The sequence below is a fragment of the Myotis lucifugus genome, unplaced genomic scaffold, assembly GCF_000147115.1.
Source record: "Myotis lucifugus unplaced genomic scaffold, Myoluc2.0 scaffold_180, whole genome shotgun sequence".
Lineage (NCBI taxonomy): Eukaryota > Metazoa > Chordata > Mammalia > Chiroptera > Vespertilionidae > Myotis > Myotis lucifugus.
The window spans coordinates 1,757,940-1,784,391 of record NW_005871228.1 but is presented as its reverse complement, the minus strand read 5'-3'; the positions used below and the strand labels follow the sequence as shown (position 1 = coordinate 1,784,391).

General features: G+C 43.9%; 1 protein-coding gene and 1 non-coding gene across 8 annotated transcripts in view; one reads left to right on the top strand and one right to left on the bottom strand.

Annotated features, from left to right (window-relative positions):
* The window catches only part of HEMGN (hemogen), a 42,911-nt gene extending 16,959 nt beyond the window's left edge, over positions 1–25,952 (bottom strand). For 2 of the 7 annotated variants that reach the window (XM_023760377.1, XM_023760378.1), the window contains exon 1: positions 25,012–25,951. The gene's annotated coding sequence lies outside the window, so the exon portion shown is untranslated. Of the gene's footprint in view, positions 1–13,355; positions 13,446–17,809; positions 17,907–24,951 lie in introns of all 7 variants that reach the window. The other 5 variants (XM_023760375.1, XM_023760376.1, XM_023760379.1 and 2 more) reach the window with 5 other exon arrangements.
* LOC111827530 lies at positions 18,210–18,273 on the top strand. Its single transcript, XR_002831142.1, has one exon. It is a non-coding gene; the product is annotated as a U7 small nuclear RNA (small nuclear RNA).
* Positions 25,953–26,452: the final 500 nt, after the last annotated feature.

Here is a 26,452-nt window from a genome sequence, read left to right as displayed (position 1 = left end):
AAGGAAATTATTGCTTAAAGAAGTTAGATTACATCCCAAAGTCACATGGGCTCATAAGTACCAGAGTTAGGGCTCAAAACCAAGGCTGTCTGACTTTAAAGTTCATAGATTTAACTATCTGTTCTACTACCTTTTCCTACCTTATAGTTTTCTAAGCATTCTTGATCTGAGCTTCTTGTATGGCAAATATTACTTCATTTTTAAATTTTATTGTTCACATGTACACATCTTTTCTACAATATTTATTCAGCAAACTTTTATAGAACATTTATTTCTTGCCATACCCTTTGCTAAGAATTGGAGACATAGAGGAGAATTAAACAGAAGTCCTTCCTTCAAGGAACTCAGTCTAATTGAGGATGATAGACAACAAGTAAATGTGAATTTAGAATACAATACAGTGTGATGATTTTAATATCAATATTTTCATATGTTCTGAGAGTAGAGGTGAAGTACTTCATTCTGCTGCCATAGAAGTGGAAAGATAAGGGCTATAATTCTCTTTATTCATAACTGCCTTAGAATGACTCTACTTAGAATGTCAACAAGTAGAGTTAGGAAAATGAAGAGCATATCCTATATAATAAAAGGGTAATATGCAAATTGACCCTAACAGCAGAATGACTGGTCACTATGACACACACTGACCACCAGGGGGCAGATGCTTAATGCAGGAGCTGTCCTCTGGTGGTCAGTGCGCTCCCACAGGGGGAGCTCTGCTCAGCCACAAGACAGGCTGATGGCTGCCAGCACAACGGTGGTGGGGGGAGCCTCTCCTGCCTCCTCAGCAGCACTAAGGATGTCCGACTGCAGCTTAGGCCTGCTCCCCGCTGGCAAGTGGACATCCCCCGAGGGCTGCTGGGCTGCCAGAGGGATGTCTGACTGCCAGCTTGGGCCCGATCCCCCAGGGAGCAGGCCTAAGCCAGCAGGTGGACATCCTCCGAGGGGTCCCAGACTGCAAGAGGGCATAGGCCGGGCTAAGGGACCCCCCTCGAGTGCACAAATTTTTGTGCACCGGGCCTCAGTGTATATATATATATATATCCTATATAATAAAAGGCTAGTATGCAAATAGACCGAATGGCGGAACAACCGAACAACTGGTCGCTATGACATGTGCTGAGCACTAGAGGGTGCGCACGGAACATGGTGGGTGTTGGCAGCAAGCGGCAGAGCGTGGAACATGGCGGGCGTCAGCCGTGGCAGGATGGTGGAGCAGGTAAGCAGGAGCGCCAGACCAAGGCGGAGCGCTGGTTGCTATCATCGGGGCAAGCCTCTGGTGGTTATTGAAAATTCTTTGCTCCCGTGCACCGCGGTCCCGCCCAGTGCTCGTACCTGCTGCCAACAGACAGGGGATTGGGGGCCATGACAGGAGGGGCTGGGCGGGGGCGCAGAGGATGGGCCAAGACCCGCCCCTGTGCCCATCGCAGCCTCACAGCCCACTGTTCCTTTCAAGGTGCATGAATTTGTGCACTGGGCCCCAAGTATACATATATACATACATACATATATACACATATATACATATACATACATATATATGTATATGTATGTATGTATATGTATATATGTATATGTATGTATGTATATGTCTATATGTCTATATATAGTATTGTGGTTTTTTTCACTTTATAATAGTGTTTAGTTTTTTCTCTTTTATTAATTCACAGAAACAGTAGTAATAATAACAATAATAATGGCCAATATTTATTGAGTACCTGCTTATCATATGCCAGGCACTATTCTAAGCAATTTATATATAATAATTCATATAGTCTTTACAACATTCTTTACAATGGGTACTATTGATATCTCTGCTTTATAGATGAAGAAACTGAAGCACAGGCATTGAATCTACACACTAAGTCACATACTAGTAAGTGGCAAAGCTGGGTGGTTTCAATCTAGAAGGCCATATTCTTAAACTACCTTCCTCTCCTACCTCTAGTTCTACTTCTTTCATATTTAATGAAATAAGGTAGTAATATATTATCCTTTCCAATCTCTTCTCTCTCCTTTCTTCCCTTTTTCCCTCTCCTTCATGCTCTTCCTTTTTCTGCAATTTGTTGACTACCTACTCTGTGTTCCAAACTATGCAGGGTCCTATAGATACAAAGGCAAATATAAAAAAAAAAAACCAGCATACAGAGAAAATTAAGGGAACACAGAGGAGGAACATCTAACCAAAATGGAGAGATGGGGGTCAAACAAGTCTTTCTGGAATAGATGATCTTGAGCAGTTTTGAAGGGTGAATAGGAATTAACTACTGAGACACAGCAAGGCTAAGAGGAAACAAACATAGGCTCTGGAGTCAGATCTAAGTTCATTCAAATCAGGTTCTGTGTGACCTTGAGCAAGTTACTTAAAATTCTAGCCTCATTTCCCTCACATAGAATGGACAGCATAACACCTACTTTTCATGACTATTATGCGAATTAAGAATGATGACTATGTATGAAAAAATGCTCAAAATCACTGATCATCAGAGAGATGCAAATTGAAATGACAATGAGGTATCACCTAACACCTGTCAGAATGGCTACTGTTAACAAATCAACAAATAACAAGTGCTGGTGGGGATATGGAGAAAAGGGAACCCTAGTACACTTCTGGTGGGAATGCAGACTGGTGCAGCCATTATGGAATTTCCTCAAGAAATTAAATATGGTACTGCCATTTGACCCAGTGATCCTACTTCTAGGAATATATCCTAAGAAACCCTAAACACCCATCAGAAAGAATGTATGCACCCTTATGCTCATAGCAGCACAATTTACAATAGCTAAGCTCTGGAAACAGCCCAAGTGCCCATCAGTAGAAGAGCTGTGGTACATTTATACCATGGAATACTATGCAGCAGTAAAAAATAGAGTCTCTTACCCTTTGAGACAGAATGGAGGGACCTGGAGAGTATCATGGTAAGTGAAATAAGTCAGTCAGAGAAAGATAAGTATCACATGATCTCACTCATATGTGAAATCTAAGTAACAAAATAAACTGATAAATTGTGGATTAAGAGACATGGAAGCATGGAAGAGTGCGGAATCTCGGAGGGAAGGCAGGGGAGGGTGGCTGGGTGGGAGGTAATCAACCAAGTATGTATGCATATATGCATGGCCTATGGACACAGACAATGGGGCGGTCCGGGCCTGGGGAGAGGGGCGGGGGCAGGTTGTAGGGGGCCAATGAGGGAGAAAGGGGGACGTACGTAATACTTTTCAACAACAACAACAAAAAAGAATGATGGCTATGGAAAGCATCCAGCACACAGCAGACCTTAATACACTGGCTTGTTATTATGATTGTTCATATCTCAATAATAGTAAGTGAAATAGGACCACTAAATAATAAAACTAGACAAGGCATCAGAGTTATTTCATCGGTATGGAAAAATGGAGATCCAGAGAGAGGCTGCTCTTACACAAGTGTAACGCTAGTTGGAGCTGGAATCTAGATCCTCTCGGAGTTCTACCATTTTCCCTTCACCTATCTGGTGTTCTAAACTCTTCTGACTACAGGTCAATCTACCTCATTCCTAGCTTAAGGAAGTATTTCCCAAACTTTCCAATTATTTACATCCCATGTTTGTGATTTTTGCCATATTCTTATAATAATACCTTCTGTATTATTAATATTTTTTCAAATAAATTTATTTTTACCAAAAGTATTTTAAATGGAAATTTCATATCACCATCATAAATGGAAAGCCAACAATATCACCTGTGAAATGACAGGTTTGTGGTAAGACAATTTCTTTTAAGGCACAGTAAAATAAATATTGAACTATCTATCCTATATAATAAAAGGGTAATATGCAAATCGACCGAACGGCAGAACAACTGGTTGCTATGATGCACAATGACCACCAGGGGGCAGATGCTCAATGCAGGAGCTGCCCCTGGTGGTCAGTGCGCTCCCACAGGGGAAGCACCACTCAGCCACAAGCCCGGCTGACGGCTGGCGAGCGCAGCAGCAGTCCTCCGCAGCAGTGCTAAGGATGTCCGACTGCGGCTTAGGCCTGCTCACCACGTGGGCCTAAGCCATCAGTTGGACATCCCCCGAGGGCTCCCAGACTGCTAAAGGGCGCAGGCTGGGCTGAGGGGATCCCCCCACCCTCCAGTGCACGAATGTCGTGCACCAGGCCTCTAGTTATATATAAAAGCCTAAGCGACCATTCGACCATCTGACCGGTAGCTATGATGCACACTGACCACCAGGGTGCAGATGCTCAATACAGGAGCTGCAGAGCTGCGGTGACTTGGCAGCTGCGGTTCTTGGGTGACGCACCCAGAACCAGAGAGGAGGGAGCCCAATTCTGGGGTGCATCACCTGAGAACCGCCCTCTCGCAATCCAGGACCCCTCGGGGGATGTCCTGATCCCCACAGGTTTTGGCCCGATCCCCACAGGCCAGGTTGAGGGACCCCATCAGTGCATGAATCGTGCCTCTAGTTAAAATATAAGATCTTTTATGTACCATTATCTGCACTTCCCCGAGTAGAATGCATACCACATTTTGGGAAATGCAGACCTATGTAATGAATCAGTAAATTCTAGATCATGTCCAAATCTATCCTAAAACCAAACTGCCCTTTGATGTGGGTGGTTTATAATTCAGAAAGGACAGAGCAAAAGACCTGGCCTGTCATGGACCCACTGTTATTCATATCAGCTACTCTCAGTGTCCTCTCTAGTTGAACACTGGCCCATCCTATTTTTGCTATTTCTTCACCGATTGGAGTTTTAGCTACTCTGGCATAGAATGTGTACTAAAACCTAATGATGCTTTAGTACCATTTGGAAACTTCAACTCCCTGTTTCCAGCAGATTTTATCCCCTTGACTTGGAATTTAAAGTTAGAATAACCTAGATTATTTCCTGCCTGAAAGAGACCACTGCTGAGAAATTGCAACCTTCCACATGGTTCAGCACCTGGCACAAGGTATACAATCATCGCCTGAACCAATCAAGTTAGAGGTGCCTCTGGCTAGAACTGCTGCCACTAGGTGGATGTCAATGGCAACTGCACCACTCTCATCTGTCAACTAGGTGGTGAGTTTTGGCTCTAGCACTCCCCCCATCTCCCCCACCCGCCACCCCCCACCCCCACCCCCGGAGGCAGCCTACTTGCTCCCCAATTCCCTAATTCTCTGACACTCTGTGTTCCTCCTCCAAGTCCTCCTCTGGGTGAGTTAGCACTGGGGATGTTTGCATACCAAACACAGCTAATTGACATTCTGTCACAATCTGTTCAACAAATGGTAGGCTTTTGGGTGTGTGTGTGTGTGTGTGTGTGTGTGTGTGTTACACTTTGGTTGTATTTTTAGCCAGGTTGGGGAGGGAAGGAAATTTAGTCACTTTAGCAGGCAGAAAATGTATTGCCAGGTCTTTTTTGCATGGCATTCTCCTAAGTGGCTGTGAGCACCTTTAACAGATGGAGCTCAGGATATGCTCAGATCTGATTTTATCAGCATATATGCTGGGCAAGTTCTACTTGAGGATGAAGACTTCCTTTGTGCTTTTTTATGTTCTGCATTGTCACCATTTATTGTTAGTACTCTCATCTCATTTCAAGGAAGCTTGCCTGGCTCAGCCGTGATAGACACCTCTGTGGGAGTCACGTAGCAAAGACTGATGCTCCACTGGGAAAAAAGAAGGGGGCAGGCCTGGTCTAGCACTTTGTAATAAGCCCCGCCCCCCACCAGCAAAAGCACATCTTATTCTAACATTTAAGTGTCAGCATGTTCTTGATAATCAAGAGAGAAACTAAAACAAACCCAGACAGACTAGTCATCCTCAGTGACTGCCAACAATACCCAGAACTACCCATAATTCTTCAATCTGAAGGGCCTTGGACTTCTTGATAGGATGTCCAAATAGGATGCTATATGTTATTATTGATACAGACTTTATCATTAAAATTGGACACTGCACTTCACTTCTCAGGAAACATTAACTAATAAGTGCAACTACCACCCTGAAGAGTGTGTGGTTAGTGGATAGAACCTGGACTCTTGGATCAGAAGATAGGTAGGGTATCTATTTTCACAGAGCACCTATTAGCTCCTGTTTTTCCCAGTTCAGATGGGCAAGGAGGCTAGGGAGACTCTTGTCAGAGTAAACTTAAATAACTTGGTCATTCTAACCAAGGCAGACATTTTCCTTTCTAGAAAATTACACGCCTACCCTGACCTATGGAAAAGTCTATTCCATTTCCCACTACCAAATATGGCACCCAACTGGATTTAGTCATTTCTCTGAGGAGGGACAAATAGAGTGAACCTTCACTAATCTAGTCAATTTAATTCCCCTTTAGAGGGAATTAAATTAAGATCTCAATAATACATGATGACAGTTCTGCTTTCTAGACTTATAGAGAAATTATGCCTCTAGCTCTAAATCCTAGTTATCTCTGACAGAGGAAATGAACAATTGACCAAGTAATAGAGCTGCCATGTTGTAGGGAGTAGGAGTCGAAAGAATAGATTGATGACTAGGTGATGGGATAAGTAAGGAATGGGCTGGAGACTTTTTGGTGTCAGACAGATGCTGAGCTGGGAGAAAGAGCTATTTGTTTTGGAAATTACTTGCGGAAGCTGATAATTATACTTCGTGGAGTTACATGAGCCAGGGACACAGTAAACACTAAGTTTCATAGAATTTCGTAGCTTAATGTCATCTAGTCAAATTTCCCAAGAGACACCTGAAAACCCCTTACAGACTCAATTTGCTAGGAAATGTTTCTGATTTTAAACATTTTGTTAAAGAAAAGCCAACAGAAATTTTAAAAGTAACCCCATATGTTATAGGTCTTACTACTTCATGACCCTGGGAAAGTTGCTTCATTTCTATGGGCCTGTGCTCAAAATATGACCTTGGGCAAGTCACTTCACCTCTCCCGATATTCATTTCCTTATCTATAAATAACAACCCCAGCTCTGTCATGTCTAATCCACAGGGTGGAGAACAGGCTAAAGAAGATAGAGATAGAAGTGTCTTGGTTACAATAGGCATGGCATACTTTTAAAACACAAAAAATGTTGCTATTAGCTTCTACATTCCCTCACCAGCCGTACAAGCATAGCAATGTTTCATCCCACTCCAGTCTACTAAGAGGTTTCTCCTTTTTGCTTGTAATTCTCTCCATAGAGCTACCCACAGATGGGTCCCTACAAGAGCATTCTCCAAGGCGGTCAGTTCTGTTTTTTCACACACGCACACAAAAAAAACAAGGAATAGGTTTGTGCTGGTCACAGCGTCTGCTGGGGGAGCAGCCAATGTATAGTGAGGCTTTCAGTGGGAACAGCTGCAGGCCTCTTGCTTTTCCCCACATCCTCAAATACCAGGCAGGGCCACTTGTCCATAGGCCTCTGTCAGCGTGGGTGGACCCAAGGACCACGGTGGCAGCAAACCACACAGAGGATCCTCATAGTCTTCAGTTTTGGTCACAGTAGAACCTCATAATGGCAAAGATTGTTGTTCATGCTAACGGGCCTTTAGCAAGTGTTTATTATGAGTCAGGCACTGTGCTTGCAACTGGGGTAAGAGATGAGTCAGATGTGCTGCCTGCCCTTGAGACCTCACAGTTCAGTGGGAGAAACAGACTCATGTGTGTCATACACAGGATGTGTTATGACCAAAGTCTGCAGTGTTTGGGCACAGCTGATGGATCACTGAAGTCTGTTTGAGGGTTCAGGATAGGCTTCTCAGAGGAGAGGAAATTTAAATGGAACCTTAATGGGCATAGAAATTCCCCAGGGGAAATAAAGTGTGTATGTGCGGGGGTGGCATTTCAGACAGGGGGAGCTGTAAGTGCAAAGGCACAGAGATGTGAATGGGCACCTCAGTTCTGAGTAATGGAGAGGCTGGAGCATGTGCTACATATCAGGGTGGAAAGACCTGAAACCAGAAAGGTAGTTGGGGGCCCAAGAGCAGGCCTTTATGATGTCATGGCAGTCACTGAAGGGCTGTAGGGAGGAGGTCATGGTCAGGCAAGGTTCTTAGAGCATTTAGGTGGCAGTGTGGGGTCTGTGTGGGAAAGGAGGGAAGATAAATTAACTGAAGTATTGACTAAAGGGACAGATTCTAGAGAGATTTAGAAGGTAGAACTGATAGGTCTTATTATGAGAAATTCTAAGCTTCTGGCACAGGAAATTAAAAGAGAAAGAGGCAGACTGAAAATTTAGTGAGGGCCCATAGGTAAGATGACAAGATATCTTAAATCAAGCAAATCAGACCTTGAGTTCAACTTCTTGACTGCCTGGCCAAGATGGCCTATGCAATGTATGTGGACAGGAGGTCAAAAGCTTTTATTTCTACAGTTACAAAGATGAATTCAGCCAGTGTGGCTGGCTGGGCCAGTGTTCCCCTATCCTTCCCTCCTGCCCTATATCTTAGCCCCAAAGTTAATTGCTTTATCAAGGAGGATGCCTTCCCCAGACAGTAAAAGGACCACATTGTGGTTAATGATTGATAAATAGCTGTGCTAGGATCTCCATACTAAGTGCTCTCTAGATCCAAGCATTATCACTAACAACTGCAGAGCTCAGAGTGCTCTGTTGCCAATAGCGTATAATTACAAACCCACCATGGGGTGAATTCTCAGAATTGGGTGTTTGAGCTGGGCCTTGAAGGAAAGCAAAGGAAAAATAAGTACACTAAAATGATATCCTGCCTGGTTTGTCCTTTTCTAGAAGTACATCTAGAATGCTCTAGAGCAGAACTGTCCAATAGAGCTTTCTTCAGTGATAGAAATGTTCTATCCAATATGGTAGCCACTAGTCACATGTGGCTATTGAATACCTGAAATGTGGCTATGTGACTGAGGCACTGATGTTTTTACTTAATTTTTATTAAATTTAATTAGCTACCTGTAGCTAGTGGATACCATATTGGACAGCACAGCTCTGGAGCCCACTGAGCATGCCCAGATTCTGTTCCACATGCTCATTCTTTGCTTCATTCTCCTTGTGACCCTTGCTGTTTCTGTCTTGCCTACTCCCTCGAGTTTGATGTACTAATTGGCTAGCTTCCAACATTGCTTCTGTTTCCTAGTTATTGATTTCCTCTCTCATCACAGCAGAACTCTGGCCTATCTTCCAAATGACTCATACTTTAATGCCTCCCAACCTGTGCTGGTGTGTGGGCCTGGATAAGGTAGCTTCACAGAATTCTGTCCTGCCACATTTGGCCCTTGACTAAGTCTTATTCACTTCCTCCTTTCCTTTCCTCATTGTTTTTTTTTCCAGGCCACTTTAACCAGCCAGTTAGTAACCTGGAATATTTATTAACCTTTTTCCTCCCTGACAACTTGAGTTAGAGGAACAGTTGAGGTGGAGGTGTGTATTGGGGATGGGAAGGGAGGGTTTTAACTGGTTGAATGAATACTTTGATTTGAGGTCTCTGGTAGTAAGTGAAGGGCTCCATCCTGAGGCCTTTTCTGCCAGATGTTTTAAACTTTGATTTATATAAAGATAGCAATATTGATAAATTGGTACATTTGTAGATGGAAAGGATTAGTTCAGGATACAAAGAGGCTCCTGACAGGCCAAAGCATTGGGACAAATTTAATATGATGAAATGTAATGACGACAAATCTCAGACATATTTAGGTGAAAATGGCCAATTGCCTGAGTACCAACGTATGCTTTAGAAGACTTGGGTATGTAGCTGATTATGAATCAGTGCTGGATAACAAGGTTATTTACTCTTGGAAAGCACTAATAGAATTGTATCCAACAAGAGCATCCATATCCAAAAGAGACCTGCTCATTTCCACATTGATCAGACTGCACCTGGATCATGGTTTCAGGTTTTGAGCAACTCACTTTAAAAAGGGGAGAGACATTGACAAACTGACTGACCACAGGGGTTAAGGGACTGGTAACCTGTCTTATAAAGACCTGAGAGAGCAGGTCTATGGGAGAGCGGACTATGGGGACTGGGTCCCTTTCCTCAGTCTCTGAAGGGCAGTCACAGAGCAGAGCAGACATCTCCAGAGGGCAGAGCAACAACAAACGAATGAAAATTTGAGCAGATTTCAGCTCAGTATGAAGAAAATGTTTCCAACTGCCAGAACTCTGATTTGGGGCGGTTTAAGCTGCAGAGTGAGAATTTAGTAGAGACCCTGGAGGAACGACGTTAAACATGCCCCAAAGCCAGTCTGCTCAAATATTGATTGTCTCCACAGTGATGGATAGTTCATTCAAAATGTGTAGGCTTTATACTTGCTCACCCCAGTTAGTTTACAGGTTCTATATTAAGTGTCAGACTCTCCTCATTCTAGCTCAGCATTCTAATTAAGTAACCTTGGCTCTTTGCATGTGGGAAACAGGTTTCAAGCACAGAACCTCTAGCACCAAGCAGAATGGCAACATAATTTTAGCTCCTGAGCAAAATGGGTTTCATAACAGCACCAGTACAGCGTGCACATTAACATTTGAATATGCTGGATAATAAGTGTGCTAATTTCTCTGAGAAGAATACTTGAAGAATAAGATAAGCTGGGATCATTAGAGGAGAAAGGGGCTAGCAATTTATGGCACTGCTGCTGCTTGGTGCTCAAAAGTACATGATGTCTCTCATCACAGGTAAAAGATAATTACTGTGATTATAAATGTAATGATACTGGCAGGAGGTGATCAGAGTTTTATTGGAAATAAGTTTATGGTACAGTTGTTGTTTTTTTAAACCACATTCAGATTTATCACTAATAAATTAAAATGTGACCCCATTTGGCTGTTTGGTTCCTTTGAGCAGTCTAAATGTGAAGCCATTACTATATTCTGATCTCAACTTTGCAGAAAACGGCTGACAGAGTATTCCTGGGAGATGAGACACTGAGATGGGGAGGCCTCACGTTGGACATAGGGACATGATAATCCCCTTGTGCTGGAGTCGTCGTTGTAAGGGGGCTGGCGCCCCACGCCTTGACCAGCAGTTCTCAGAGTCTGGTTTGCAGACCTCTCAGGGATCCTGATACTCTTTCCAGAGGTCCAGAAAATCAAAATTATTTTCATGTCATTTGACTTTTTTTTTTTTGAGGGTATGCTTTTGTTTTGTTTTGTGTGGGTTGTTTTTTTTTGTTTGTTTTTTTTAACCCTCACCCAAGGTATTTATTTTTCTATTGAGTTTTACAGAGAGTAGAAGAGAAAGGAAAGAGAGAGAAATGTCAATGTGAGAGAAATACATCGATTGGTTGCCTCCTGCATGTGCAGCGACCAGGGCCTGGGCCCGGGAGAAGCCTGCAACCGAGGTACATGCCCTTGACCCGGATTCAAACCTGGGACCCTTTGGTCCGCAGGTCCATGCTCTATCCACTGAACCAAACCAGCTAGGGCTCATTTGACTTTTTAACAGTATTGAAAGGCTATATATATTATATGATTTAATTTATATGGAATGTCCAGATCAGGCAAATTTATAGAGACAGAAAGCAGATACACAATTGTCAGGGACAAGGGGAGGCCAGAAGGGGGAGTGATCATGTTCTGGAACTAGGTAGTGGTGGTGGTGTTTGCACAACACTGTGAATGTACTAAATGCCACTGAATTGTATACTTTAAAATGGTAAAATGGTTTAAATGGTGAATTTTATATTAATTTTACCACAATAAAAAAAATTTAAAAAGTAAAGGTTGCACATTGTGCTGTATGAGAGGCTCTTCCCATCCAGACTTTAAGTTGCTTGGGAGTTTTCCTGGAAGTTCTCTTTGCCAGATCTCTCAATAACTACATTCTTAAAGTAATGAAACATTTTTCTTATTCTGCTAACATACATTCTAGGTTAATGGCCGGGGGGGGGGGGGGGGAGAATGCAACTCTCCATCACAGATTCTGTTTCCAGGGAACCCAATCTCTTACAGTACTTTGGTCGAATTCCTTATATCATATTCCTGATATAAGATCTTAGCACATTGTAACTGCAGTTAAATATCACTTTTTGTTTATGTGTCTGTCTCTCCTAAGAGGTGACTCTTAAGGATAGGAGTATTTTCTTATTATCCTTAAAGCCCAGTACACACACACACACACACACACACACACACACACACGAATCCAAATATGGTGCTAATTAATAACTTTGTGTTAAGTACTTTTAAAAAGGCATTCCAACTTTATATACATTTTATAGATGCTTAAACTGAGGAAACAAAAACTTTAGGCCGTGAAAAGATGTTAAACAGCAAAACCATATGATAGCATCTGGTATCAAATATGGCACATGGTTGGTGGCCAATAAATGCCTGTTTCTTCTGAAAAAAGGAAAAATAATAATCTTAACATTCCTATGACTTATTAAATGTTTCCATCTCTTTTTTAGACCTCATAGAGTGTCAGAGCTGGTTATCTCCTCGTGTGAGCTAGAGATTGGGCAGGGGAGCTCCAAGGTGCTCCTGTGAAAGAAATATGAACGTGGAGCTTAAGGGGAGAGATCAGGAGTAGGGAAAGAAGTCTCCCAGATGCATAAGAGCAAATAAGTTAATCCAGAGAGAAAGGGTGGCTTAAGATGATTATTCAACCAGCCCTTAGGACTCCCATACCCAGAAGAAAGGCCAGAGGGAGGCAGGAGGCCTGGGTGCTAGGAGAGTCAGAGCACAGTACAGATGCCCTGGAGCATGCATTCTCAACAGGAGTACGGCAAGCTTCAAGTCAAAGGGCACTTTGAGGCTTCCCACAAAAACCAGCTGTGGTCTCTTGTCCTATCCCACCTAGAGGAATCTCCCCAAAGGCAACTACCACCAACTCTTTTGGTAATTTCTTCTGATGTTTACCTGCATATTTATAAAAACCTGCTTCTGCTGCTATTTCTTGATTTTTCCACTTTAGACATTATCTACTGACATCCTACTATTAGAAGATTAGGATTTAGTTCTCTGCTACCACTCCTGAAAGCCTAGTGGGCATTAATAAAGGGAAACCAAGTGATCCATCTAAAAGGAAGGCAGCTGCCACTCAGCAGGTTATTGCCAGAAAATACAGCTCCTTGTTGGCAGAATGTGTCAAGGTATGTTCATTTGCAAGTCACTACAACTGAAAAACTGACCTATCAGTGAAGCTCACACTAAAAGTCCAGGGCAACTCAAGCTTCAAGGTTGGTTTGATTCAGCAAGACTGAGCTGCTGGGAATATTCTTGCTCTCAGCCTCAGGAAACACTTGGTTTACACCCGCTCCCAGAGTGAAGCAGGAAGTCAGTGACTGGCTAACCTGAGAATACAATGCCTGCCCCTCTTATTTCAATTTGGGATAACTCTGAAGGGCATGCCCATTCTTAAGGTCCTCATGGGATCAGCTGAGGCCTTGGTTGTAACTACTAAGTTGTAACTATTGTGGTGGTCAGCTTCTTCCATGCTCACCCTGTCTTCTTCACGTTGCCATAGGTGGATGACCTGAGAGCATTCCCCAATAAACTTCTGCATGCAACTCTCCATCACAGATTCTGTTTCCTAGAACCAAGAGTGGGGGGGCGGGGTAGGGGGTAATCAGCCTTTCCCAATGCAATGCACATAGGTTGAGTCAGGGAGGATGGGGATGGTACAAAACTTTTAATCCTTATAAAAAAAGGAGAAGAATCGTATTGGGGAGGCAACTACACGGATCTTTTGATCTTTCAAGAGAAGCCAGAAACCGTTTACTATGTAAAAAGTCTCATGATGTTTTAATGTTGGAAAATAACTGAGATATTTTTAAATGCTATAAAGAGCCAACAAGACATGGTCCAATACCCACATTTCAGCAGTTTGCAAACTTGGCCAGAGAGAATACAGGTGTGTTTTGTAGCTCAGAGAGCAAAACTAGGACTCTAGTTATATGAAGTCATGAAGTCAACAAGTCAGCTCAACCTAAGGAACAGTTTCCTAATGATTTGAGCAATATAGAAATGGAACAAAGCCCTTCAGAGAAAGGTGAGTTCCTTGGCACCAAAGTTCATGTTTGAGTCTGTTAGAATTTGAGCTATATGATCTTTGAGACCCAGGTTTTGGGTTCCTTCCTGGGTTGGGGCTCTATGAGAGGCAACAGATTGATGTTTCTCTCTCTCTCTCTCTCTCTCTCTCCCTCTTTCTCCCTCCCTCCCTCCCTCCTTTCTTCTTTAAGATCAATAAAAATAAAAAAGAACAAGAAAGAGAACTTGGAAATGAAAATATTATAACTGGAATAAAACAAATTTGGTGCCATAGCCAGTTTTGCTCAGTGGATAATGTTGGCCTGCGGACTGAAGGATCCCAGGTTGGAACCTGCAACCAAGGTATGTGCCCTTGACCAGAATCAAATCCAGGACCCTTCAGTCTCCAGGCTGATGCTCTATCTACTGAGCCAAACCGGCTAGGCCAGTGGTCGGTAAACTGCGGCTCACAAGCCACATGCGGGCTCTTTGGCCCCTTTGAGTGTGGCTCTTCCACAAAATACCGACTTCTGCGCATGGGCCACGAAGTTTCAATTGCACTGTATGTGCGCGCCTGCATGTGGTATTTTGTGGAAGAGCCACACTCAAGGGGCCAAAGAGCCGCATGTGCCTCGTGAGCCGCAGTTTGCCAACCACTGGGCTAGGCTAGCATAATCATTAACATGTTTTTATTGATTTCCAAGAGAGGAAGCCATAGAAACTTAGATCAATCTATTGCCTCCTGCATGCCCCCTACTGGGGATTAAGCCCACAACCAGGGCATGTGCCCTGACAAGGAATCGAATTGGCAATCTCTTGGTGCATGGGACAATGCTTAACCAACTGAGCCACACCGGCTGGGCCAGCATTATATGTATATACTAGGGGCCCACTGCACGAATTTGTGCACCTTTAAAGGAACTGTGGGCCGCGAGGTTGCGGTGGACACAGGGGCAGGTCTTGGCCCATCCTCTGTGCCCCCACCCAGCACCTCCCACTGAGGCCCCTGGTCCCCTGTCTGCCGGCAGCCCCACTCCCACCGCTCCCACTTGCTGATGGTGCCGGCCCCACTCGCACCCGCTGACTGCACTGAGCAATGGGGGCCTGCGCCAGCAGCAGGTGCAAGTGGGGCCGGCACCATCAATGGGTGTGAGTGGCAACTGCTGCCCCGATCACCCCTCAGGAGCAGGGGAAGATGGAGAAGCCCTCAGGGGCAATCGGGGCAGCAGCGATCGAGACCAGTGCCGGGCGCCAGCAGCAGGTGCGAGCGGTGGCTCTGGAGCCAGCTGCAGGTGCAAGCGGGGCCAGGGCTGGCAGTGGGTGCGAGCAGCAGCTCCGGTGCCGGCAGCGGGTGCGAGCGGCAGCTGCTGACCCCAATTGCCCCTCAGGAGCAGGGGGAGGTGGAGAAGCCCTGAGGGGTGATCGGGGCCTGTAGCCGGCGCTTGCACCCCCTGACAGTGCCAAGTGATCTGGGCCGGTGCTGGGCACCAGCAGCAGGTGCGAGTGGGTCTGGCACTGGAAGCAGGTGTGAGCGCCCAGCGGGACCACGGCACGTGGGAGCAAAGAATTTCCAGTAACCACCAGAGGCTCGCCCCGCTCACCTGCTCCACCATCCTGCCGCGGCCGAAGCCCACCATGTTCTGCGCTCTGCCACCTGCTGCTGATGCCTGCCAAGTTCTGCACACACCCCCTGGTGGTCAGCGCATGTCATAGCGACTGGTTGTGCGGTTGTTCTACCATTCGGTCTATTTGCATATTAGGGTTTTATATATATAAATATATATGTTTTTTTAATCCTCACCCGAGGATATTTTTCCATTGATTTTTAGAGAGAGTGGGAGAGGGAAAGACCGAGAAACATCGATGTGAAAGAAACACAATGATTGTTGCCTCCTGCACACACTGACTAGGATCTGGGCCAGGGAGGAGCCTGCAACAAGGTACATGCCCTTGACCGGAATCGAACTCAGGACCCTTTGGTCCTCAGGCTGACACTATCCACTGAGCCAAACCAGCCAGGGCTAGCATAATATTTTTAAGGTGCATCCATGCTGTAGCATGTATCAGTACCTCATTCCTTCTTATGGTTGAAAAAATTCCATTGTATGGATATACCACATTTTGTTATCCATTTACCAGTTTATAGACATTTTAGTTGTTTCCAACTTATGGCTATTATGAATAACGCTGCTATAAACATATGTGAACAAATTTTGCATGAACATGTATTTTCACTCTCTTGAGTTTATACTTTGGAGTGAAATTGCTGGATCTATGTTTGACTTTTTTGCTGGGGTCCAGCCCCAGTGGTCCAGGGGTTCCCAAAGGTGTGGACAGAGTTGGCAAAGAATGTTTTACACGGAGACAGCATTCAGAACTCTCTAGCTCTCTTTAGTCTCCGTGGATCTTCCTGTGCCTGGCTGAGGCCACAGAGAAAGATCCCGAGGCAAGATGAGCCTTTATTTTTATAGTCAGAGGTAAACAAGGTAGTGGTTACCAAAGTTACACTGTTCTTGTGAGTTTCACTTGTTTACACTGTTCTTGTGAGTTTCACTTGTTTTTGTTCTTGTTGCACTTCCCTCAGCCCATTAGCTTCCCAAGTAAGATCTAGGGAGCGTTATAAGGTCAAACCTAATTATGCTTAAGAGGACTGTGCCCTCTAAGCTGGGACTTGTTTGTGACATTGCCAACAGGTCAGTCCGAGGTTTAACCCTATAGAGGCTCCCCACACTTTTTGAGGAATTGCCAAACTGTTTTCTAAAGCAGCTTCACCATTTTACATTCCCACCAGCAATGCACAAGGGTTCCACATCCTCACCAACACTTGTCCATTTTTAAGATAGCCATCCTAGTGGGTGTGAAGTAGTATCTCATGGCGGTTTTGATTTGTATTTCCCTAATGCCTGATAATGTTTAGCTTCTTTTCATGGGCTTATTGATCATTCGTATATCCTCTGGAGAAATGTCTATTCAAATTCTTTGCCCATTTTTAATTGGGTTGTCTCTTTGTTGTCGAGTTCTAATATTTCTTTTATATTCTGAATACAAGTCCCTTAGTAGAAACATGATTTGCAAATATTTTCTCCTGTTCCATGCATGCATTAACTTTTACTTTATTTTTTTTAATATATTTATATTTAATCCTCACCCAAGGATGTTTTTATTGATTTTAGAGAGAGAGGAAGGGAGAGAAACATCAATGTGAGAGAGAAATATCGATCGGTTTCCTCTAGTACCTGCCTGGACTAGGGATTTAACCTGCAATCTAGGTATGTGCCCTGACCAGGAATCAAACCCGCAATCTTTTGGTGTATGGGATGACACTCAAGCTAACTGAACTACCTGGCCAGGGCTGTCTTTTACTTTCTTGATGGTTTCAATGGAAGCACAAACATTTTCAATTTTGCTTAAGTCCAATTTATCTCTTTTTTTCCCTCTGGTATGTTAATGCTTTTGGTGTTATATGTAATCCAAGGTCATGAAGATTTATCCTGTTTTCTTCCAAGTCAGTTTTAGGTCTTATATGTAAGTCTTTGACCCATTTTTAATTTATTTTAGAGAGAGGAAGAGAGACAGAGAGAGAGAAACATCGATAGGTTGTCTACTATATGCACCCCAACTAAGGACTGAACCCACAACCTGGGTATGTGCCTTGATGGGGCATTGAACCCGCCATCTTTTGGTGTATAGGACAACGCTCCAACCGAGCCACACTGCCAAGGGTATCTATGACCCATTTTGAATTAATTTTTGTATATGGTGTGAGGTAGGGGTTCAACTTCTTTCTTTTGCATCTGGATATATAATAGTCCCAGTCCATATGTTTAAAAAAGACTGTTCTTTTCACATTGAATTATCTTGTCACACAGGTTTTGCCCTTGTCATTAGTTGAAAAATGATTGACAAAAAAATTTTTAAAGGTAATACCTAGTTTAGGCAATGGTGAGGGAAGTCTTAATCACTGTTCATGGGAGTGCAAAAGTAGTACAGCCACTGAAGTGAAATTTGCTATGCATATCCAAATCTGAAATACATACACATGCTTGGGTTCAGAAATTATACTTCTAGGAATTTATTTCAAGGAGCTAATTGCACAAAGATGTTATGTATAATGGTGAACAACTGGAAGAAACCTAAATGTCAATCAGTAGACCAGGTAAATAAATTATGCTACATCCATACAGTGAAATATGACACAGACTTTAAAAATGATTAAATAAAAAATAATAAAATATAAAAAATAAAAATAAATTATGAACTAGACATAATTATTGACTTGGAGGAAACTCTATGATTTACTGAGAAGTAAAAAATAAAAGCATGTTACAAGTGCTTACAGCTCTTTCTTAATTTGCCTAGTATGTCTTCTGGTTTTATACCAAAAGGTCCTCCCTAAAAAAAAAAAAAAAAAAAAAAAAAAAAAAAAAAAGCACCTTACAAAGCACCATTTATGCATTTATATAATATACTAGGGGCCCAGTGCACGAATTCATGCACCTTAAAAGGAACTGTGGGCCGCGAGGCTGCGGTGGGCACAGGAGCGGGTCTTGGCCCATCCTCCATGCCCCCGCCTGGCCCCTCCCACCGCGGCCCCTGGTCCCCTCTCTGCCGACAGACCTACTCCCGCCGCTGCCGCCACCACGCCAGCACCACTCACACCCGCTGACTGTGCAGAGCAATTGGGGCCAGCACCAGCAACGGCTGCGGCTGCGAGTGGCGGCTGCTGCCCCGATCGCCCCTCAGGAGCAGGGGAATGTGGGGAAGTCCTCAGGGGTGATTGGGGCCAGCAGCTGCCACTCAAACCCGCTCACAGCGCTGGCCCCACTTGCACCCGCTGCTGGAGCTGGCCCCAATCACTCCGTACTGTCAGTGGGTGCGAGCAGGGCTGGTGCTGGGCGCTGGCAGTGGGTGCGAGCGGAGCCGGCGCCAGCAGCAGATGTGAGCACCGGGTGGGACCACGGCACACCAGAGCAAAAAAATTTCAGTAACCAGGGGCTCTCCTGGATGACAGTGACCAGCACCCTGCCTTGGTCTGGCGCCCCCGCTCACCTACTCCACCATCCCACCGTGGCCAACACCTGCCATGTTCTGCACGCACCCCCTGGTGGTCAGCGCACGTCATAGTGACCGGTTGTTCAGTTGTTCTGCCGTTCGGTCTATTTGCATATTAGGGTTTTATATAGATAGATAGATAGACAGACAGACATTTACATATGAATATACATTCATGGAGAAAATATTCACAAAAATATTAACAGTGGTTGCCAGTAGGTAATGGGATTTAGTCTGGTTTTTATTTCCTTCTTTATACTTTTTTTGCATTGCATGAATTTGCTACATGAATATGCATTGTCTTTATATTCAGAAAAAGAAAAGCTATTTTCATTTTGTAGGAGCATATCAAGGAATATATATTGTACAGGACAACTCAAATGGCATGGAACTATGTTCATAATATATTGTTAAATGAAAAAAGCAAGTTATAGTATCATGCTGTTTTAAAAAAATTTAGTGTAATATATACAGTATTTTCTAGGTACTATGATAGTTTATTTTTTTACTACCTACTATTTCTCAAGTAAGGATGTCTCTTATAATCACTATGAATATTTAATGTAGTGGGTTTCCCCCTTGCTGCCTCTCTGAAAAGCTGTTATTAACGAGATGATGCTTCTGGCAATCTGAGACTTGAGAAAGTGCCATATGTGTATAGAGAAAAGACTGGAGGAAAAGACACCAAAACGTGATCAGTGTGTGCTTAGTCCTGAATTGAGATTTTTATTTTCTTCTCTTTGTTAAGCATAGTTTCCAAGTTTTCTATAGTATATACATAGGTAGACATAAAAAGAAATCTGGCTGCCCTGCTTTCCTTCTTTCTTTATTAATATTTTTTCTTTACTTTAAAGATCTAATTGGCTTTAATAGATGATTCATGAATTGGACAGCACTTCTTCTAGCAACTAGAAATGTGCTCCTGCCCTGCCTTTCAAGAAGTAGAGTGTGGCGGGAAAAATAAGTAAGAGTGTGAGGGTATTTGGGACATTTGGCCTTTACCAAAATGAGACTAGAAAATTAGGGAGCACACAAACTACCTCGGGAGTGTCAGAGTCTAGAGTGAGGGAGGGCTACCTTGCATGGCCACCAAGGGGCCTCTGGCCTGGCCAGAGCTGGCAAAGCAAGCTTGAGAACAGATGGGAAAGTTCAGTCAGCAGGAGTAGGACTCTTGGTAGTTCTGTGTGGACAAGGAAATCCCTGTGAGGGAGGAGATAGTCCAGATGGTGGGGATAGTGGCTAATTATGGAGGAGAAGCATATCCAACACTGTGGGACCACTCAGATATTTTCCAGTCTAGCTCAGGAGCACATTCCCAGTTCATGATGAGCGACCAAGGATTGCATGAAACAGAAAATTAGTTCACCCCTTTTGAGAATCAAAACTTACATTGGTTTGGGGTGAGGCCTTTCCTCAGTCAAAGGGGCAGGGCAACTACAGGAAACGAAGGACATAGAGCAGAGGTGGAGGACTGATGGCCACAGCAGAACTTCTACAGCTCCTGGGAAGACCAGCAAGCTCTGGCCTCTACTTAGGGTAAGGGAGGGACTGGGCTTGCAGTGACTAAGTCAGGGGCACAGAGGAGGGTGCCAGGCACTGTGCCAGGTAGAAGCTTCACCCACATGATCATGTGTAATCCTCACAAGCCTCATTAGAATCCTTCTCTAAAAGGGAAAAATAGCCTGGCCACGGTTGCTCAGTGGTTGAGCGTGGACCTATGGACCAGGAGTTCCCCACTGCATTTCCAGTCAGGGCACATGCCTGGGGTTTCAGGCTCAATCCCCAGTGTGGGGCATGCAGGAGGCCGCCGATCAATGATTCTCTCTCATCACTGATGCGTCTATCTCTCTCCCCCTCTCACTTCCTCTCTGAAATCAATAAAAATATATTTATAAAAAATAAAAGGGAAAAACATTCAGCAAAGTTAATACTCACTTATCGTATTAACTCATTGTTTTTTGTAATGGGAGGTGGGAAAAACAAGTCTCAAAAAAAATCTTCAATCTGATCTTAATGTTGTATTTTCAAAACTATATGCAATATAGAAAAAAAGCTGCAAGGATATACACCTTAATGGTGGGTGTATTTCAATGGTAGGAATTTAATTTTTAAATTTTATTTTCTGTGTGTGTTTTTTTCTCCCCTGAATCCCCACAATATGCATGTAAATCTTCTTGAAGCAAAGAAAACAAAAATGGTTTTACAGAAGCGGTCGTGAGGACTAGTGGATCAAAGTAATGAGAACGAATTACAGTGAGACTTTAATGATAGAAAAATCCAGATTCTCACTAGCTATGTGAGTTCCACTTGGCTTCTCCAAGTCTGTTTCCTAAACAATAAAAGGGGATTATAGTCTTGTCCCAGTGAGCTGCTGCCAGGATTAACTGAAATGCAATATACATGAAAGTCCCAAGCACAGTACTTGGCATAAAGATGGTGCTTAATAAATATTAAACCCGACTCTTGATAGTCACAGCTCTTCCTTGCTGCCCCAGGACGGCCTAGCACCTACAGCTGTCTCAGAGAATAGAAAGGAATCTGGTTCCCTTGTCAAGGGCCCTTTACTGGACCTGCGGCTGCCTACACACCTGACACTCTCCACTCCCCTGTTTTTACCATCTAGAGACTTCTAAGTTCTCATTCTTACCCAATTTTCATCTATTTGCCTCTCCCTCTCCCTTTGTCTCAACAATCTCAGCTGCCTAGACAGTATTCTTGAGTACATGCGACATTATTTTCAACATAACACGTATTTGCAGAGCACCTATGTAGGGCGCGGCTATAGGGTTAAGCCTTGGACTGACCTGTTGGCAAAACCAAAAACAAGTCCCAGTTTAGAGGGCACAGTCCTCTTAGCATAATTAGGCTTGACCTTATGACGCTCCCTAGATCCTTCCTAGGTAGCTAATGGGCTGTGGGAGGTGCAGCAAGTGCTGCCAAAACAAGTGAAACTCACAAGAACATTGTAACTATGGTGACCACTACCTTGTTTACCTCTGGCTATAAAATGAAGGCTCAGCTTGCCGCTGGATCTCTCTCTGTGGCCTCAGCCAGGCACAGGAAGGTCCACCTAGCCAGTGATGGCGAACCTTTTGAGCTCGGCGTGTCAGCATTTTGAAAAACCCTAACTTAACTCTGGTGCCGTGTCACATATAGAAATTTTTTGATCTTTGCAACCATAGTAAAACAAAGACTTATATTTTTGATATTTATTTTATATATTTAAATGCCATTTAACAAAGAAAAATCAACCAAAAAAATGAGTTCGCGTGTCACCTCTGACACGCGTGTCATAGGTTCGCCATCACTGACCTAGACCCAGCTTATTCTCTCTGTCTGTCATTCATCCTTTCGCCACCCTCACTCAGGCTTTCGAACCCTTGGCTGAGCTGGCTTGGCACATGTGGTGCCCAACGCTGGGCCTGAGTTTGGGGGAACTACAGTTGTCAGGTGAAAGGATGCTCCAGTGAAGCACGTGCAGAAAACAAGAAGGGAGGTGAGGAGCGAAGTTCAGTGATATAACTAGGTGTAAAACATGGGAAATTCAGGTTCGCAGGAAAAGAATTTATACGTATCCATGCTTAAGGCCATGCTCCAGGCACGGGGCTGTTCTGTGAGGTATGAACAGCTTTTCGAGTTGCTGGGTTTTGTGAAATCTGCCCATGGTTTTCTGAGGAAGGAAAGGTAAATGTAGAGGCATGGGAGAAGGTAGGAAAACAACTAAGGTCCAGGGAAAATTCCTGCCTACTTTACCCCACTGCAGCCTTTCCAGCCGGCTCAGTAAACCTTTATCATGCCACCCTGGGAAGCCCAGGATTGGCAAGTTTTTCCTGGGGTGATAGATCAGGACTCAGGTAATAGCGGAAAGTGCCAATCCTACTCTGAAAATGAATATAAGAAAGCATTTGGGGTTTTTCTTTTTAATGCCAGTTTTGGATTGAGTAAATGGATTTTACTTAGTTTTAACACATCAAAGTTCTTGACACAAAAAGAAAAACTAACAGTTTGACTCAAGTTAAGGTTTTATTTTGAAGTGCTAAGGCTCAAAAGTAGAACCAATTCACAATAAAAATGTAAAGCTGCATAATTTGCAACTTTTTAAGTTAAAGTAGGAAGTCGTAAATACAGAGGAACATGTATGTTTATATGTATCTAGGAAGCCAGAGCTATTTCTTCAGGTTCCATCATACCATGTTTAGTAGCCTATTCTTCTAATGCAGTGATGGCAAACCTATGACACGCATGTCAGAGGTGACACGCGAACTCATTTTTTTGGTTGATTTTTCTTTGCTAAATGGCATTTAAATATATAAAATAAATATCAAAAATATAAGTCTTTGTTTTACTATGGTTGCAAATATCAAAAAAATTCTATATGTGACATGGCACCAGAGTTAAGTTAGGGTTTTTCAAAATGCTGACACGCCGAGCTCAAAAGGTTCGCCATCACTGTTCTAATGAGTTCTTACCCCATTTAGCCGAGTTAAAATAAGCTGTCTTATTGAGGCTTCATGTGATATCTTCTGATTTAACATTTTGGAGCACCTGACAGCATTACCAGGGATGAGGAGGAATGCAGTAGCAAGCTCTAAAATGTATACCCTTTTATGAATGGTCAGAATTCCATCAATATAAACCTTTTTTATAAAAACAAAAAAAAGGGGGGGAGAAGAATGTTCTATATTTTACAATGCAGAGATTTGTACAACCTATGTTCTAAAGATGGCCCAGGCCTCCTACTCCCTATTTATATCATCCAGAAATATCCATATGAGCTCACAGTCCAGTTGAAATTTTAGAACCTTCAACAACTCCCATGTGTTGCCTAACTGCTATAACAGGTACACACACCATGCTATGGAATGTCAGAGGGCAGATTGAGCAATGGATGCACATGTGTATAGGAGAGGACGGTTAGTTTTTTAAAAGTAATGATTTCTTCCTATGTTGTACACTAGCTTCATATACCGTCTTTACAAAAGAGAAAGGGTGCCATTTTGCTAAACTGATTTCACAGCCAGTTAGATCAATGCCTGAATTGGGCTATTTCCTCTCATCTTCAGATGTATTAAAATTTGTTCCCAGCAACAAATTTGTGGAAAGTTCGGTCATCTGATGGTTTGACCAATGACCTGATGGTGCTGAGGCACTGGAGAGAAGAGCAGGTCCAGGGAGTTACAAATTAGAGTGTTCCCCTCAGACAATTTGCAGCTTATTGGAATACACACACATTCTGATTAACAGGCAGTTTTAACACTCAAAAGGGACCAAAACCAGGCATTATTTGACATTTGCATTATTTATTAGACAAACATGTCAATGGAAGTAAAAAAAAATATTTCATCTATAGTTCAGAGTCCCCAATAAACTAATAAGCTGTTTTCACTTTTCCTTATTCCTTCCAGTCCTTATTCAAATCCATAAATCCATGAACATTGTAATAACCATGGATTAGATACAATGATAGTCTATATTCTACTTCTTTCTCACACCCAGATGCATACTCGTCAAGTACCGCAATATTCAAAACCAGGGCACTGTGACAGCCCCTTCAGGCCTGTGGCCTGACAGTCCAGTGGAAGACGCTGGCAGGGTAGTGAGACACACCCTGTTCTGCCTGTGTTATTTATGCCTCCGGCAGTGAAGCCCCTGACAAAGAAGCATGTCACTGGAACACATGCTCTTTGTTCATGGAGGTGCACGCCAGCACCGGCTGTGTCGGAAGGGACAGTACCGGGTCTGTAGTCTCTCCTCCTCTGGCTTTTTTGCTTTCTATTTGCTGCACATTGTGGTTATGTTTATTAATTACTTTGTAGCTTAAACTTATAAAACACACATTTATCTTGTGAGGAAAGAGTCCTTCATACCCCTATGAGTTGGTCATAGAGGATAGGGTCCCAAGATATGCCTGGCTTTCCCCTAAGAATCAGTACCACCTCCCCCATGAGCCACCAGGTTACCAGTCTCTCTAGCACAGAGCTACCATGGCCCAGTCTCCATCAGCACCTCCCCCTTACCTGCAAGATGGCACCTGCATGTTCTTTTTGGTGTTAAAGGTGCTCTACAGATGTTCCTACCTCATGTTCCAAATCAGGCCCCCATGATCAGACTTCATTCCAACCAGACGGATCGCAGAAATGATGGCAGGCTTTAGAGTTAGACCCATCTGGGTTTAAACCCTAGCTCCTCCTCTTGTTGGCCATGCAGCTGAAGGTTCAGTTCCTCATCTGTAAAATGATTAAAATACAATCTACTTCACAGAGGTGTCTTTGGATTAAATGAGAAAGAACATATCAAGCCCTAAAAATGGATGATCCATCATTGCTTTCGAGCTCATGGAACTGATTTGCTAGTTTTTCATAAAAGCCTTCATCTCACGGCCTTGTGGTTTCTCATAACCTTATAGTTAGTGCTCGTGTGACATCCTGAAGAGCACTTTCCCTCACCATTTTCCCGTCACAGAGATGTCTGCTCAGACTAACATTTTAAGACTTGGGAAACTGCATACCAGAAAGTTTTTGCTTTTTCCAGAGCCTTTTAAAAAACGTTCTTTTGCTTTGAAAATTTAATTAATTACATTTTTTTTTACATTGATATGTGGTTTTGTTTGCCACAGGTAGAATGGGAGGGGGAAATCTTAACTTTAAGAAAACCTTAGGTTGATGCATAGAATTGTTTTTCTCTATTCACAAGTTGTTCCCAATCTTTGGAGCCTTTTGTCTATATTAGAAACAACTCGGTATCTGATGAGACATATGATGCATTTACTTATTTTAAGCTGAATATAGGTCTGTTACTCTAGGTCTGCAAAGCAAACTTAATGCTCTAACCCCGGCTTTCAGGGAGTTCTCTGAACCGGACCATTACAAAGGCTACCTGCCAAGCTTCACCCAAACCGAGACCATCGAGAATTCACACACCTCGCAGGGGTCCCCTAAGGAATAATGGGATAAAAGTCTAGGGACAAACGCTAAGACTCCGAGGGCCCATTGGAAATGCTAATTGCTGCCTTGCCAGCCTCCATTTAACTGTTAGAAACCCGGGGAGAGTCCACTGAACTCGGGGCCGCCCGGCTCCTCTGTGGCTCGGGCAAGTGTCCGCAGTTGCACCCCGTCCCCGCGAAGGCCGACCCCACCCGGTGCCAGGCGGTACAACGCGGGGTGACCGCGATGCCGCTCCCGACGGGGGTCCCTCTTAGCCCTTCCAAGACCAACCGGCCGAGAGGACAGCGGGGTTCGGGCTGTTGACTCACACCGCGGGGAGCAGAGGGTGAACCCGAATGCCTCACGTCCCCGCGCTCCCCTTCACGTGTCCCACTTTCGCGGGCGTCGGGCTGGCATGGCCGAGCCTCCGGAGCGGGACCTGGCCTCACGGACCTCCGAAGCCGGACTCTCCAGCCTCCTCTCCCTACGAGCCCTCCGGGCCAACGTCCCAGTGCGGGTCGGAGACTCGCGCCGGGGCGCAGCGAGCTGTGCCTCCTGGCGAGGGTGGGGGGGTCTCAGCTCGGCGGTGGGCGGG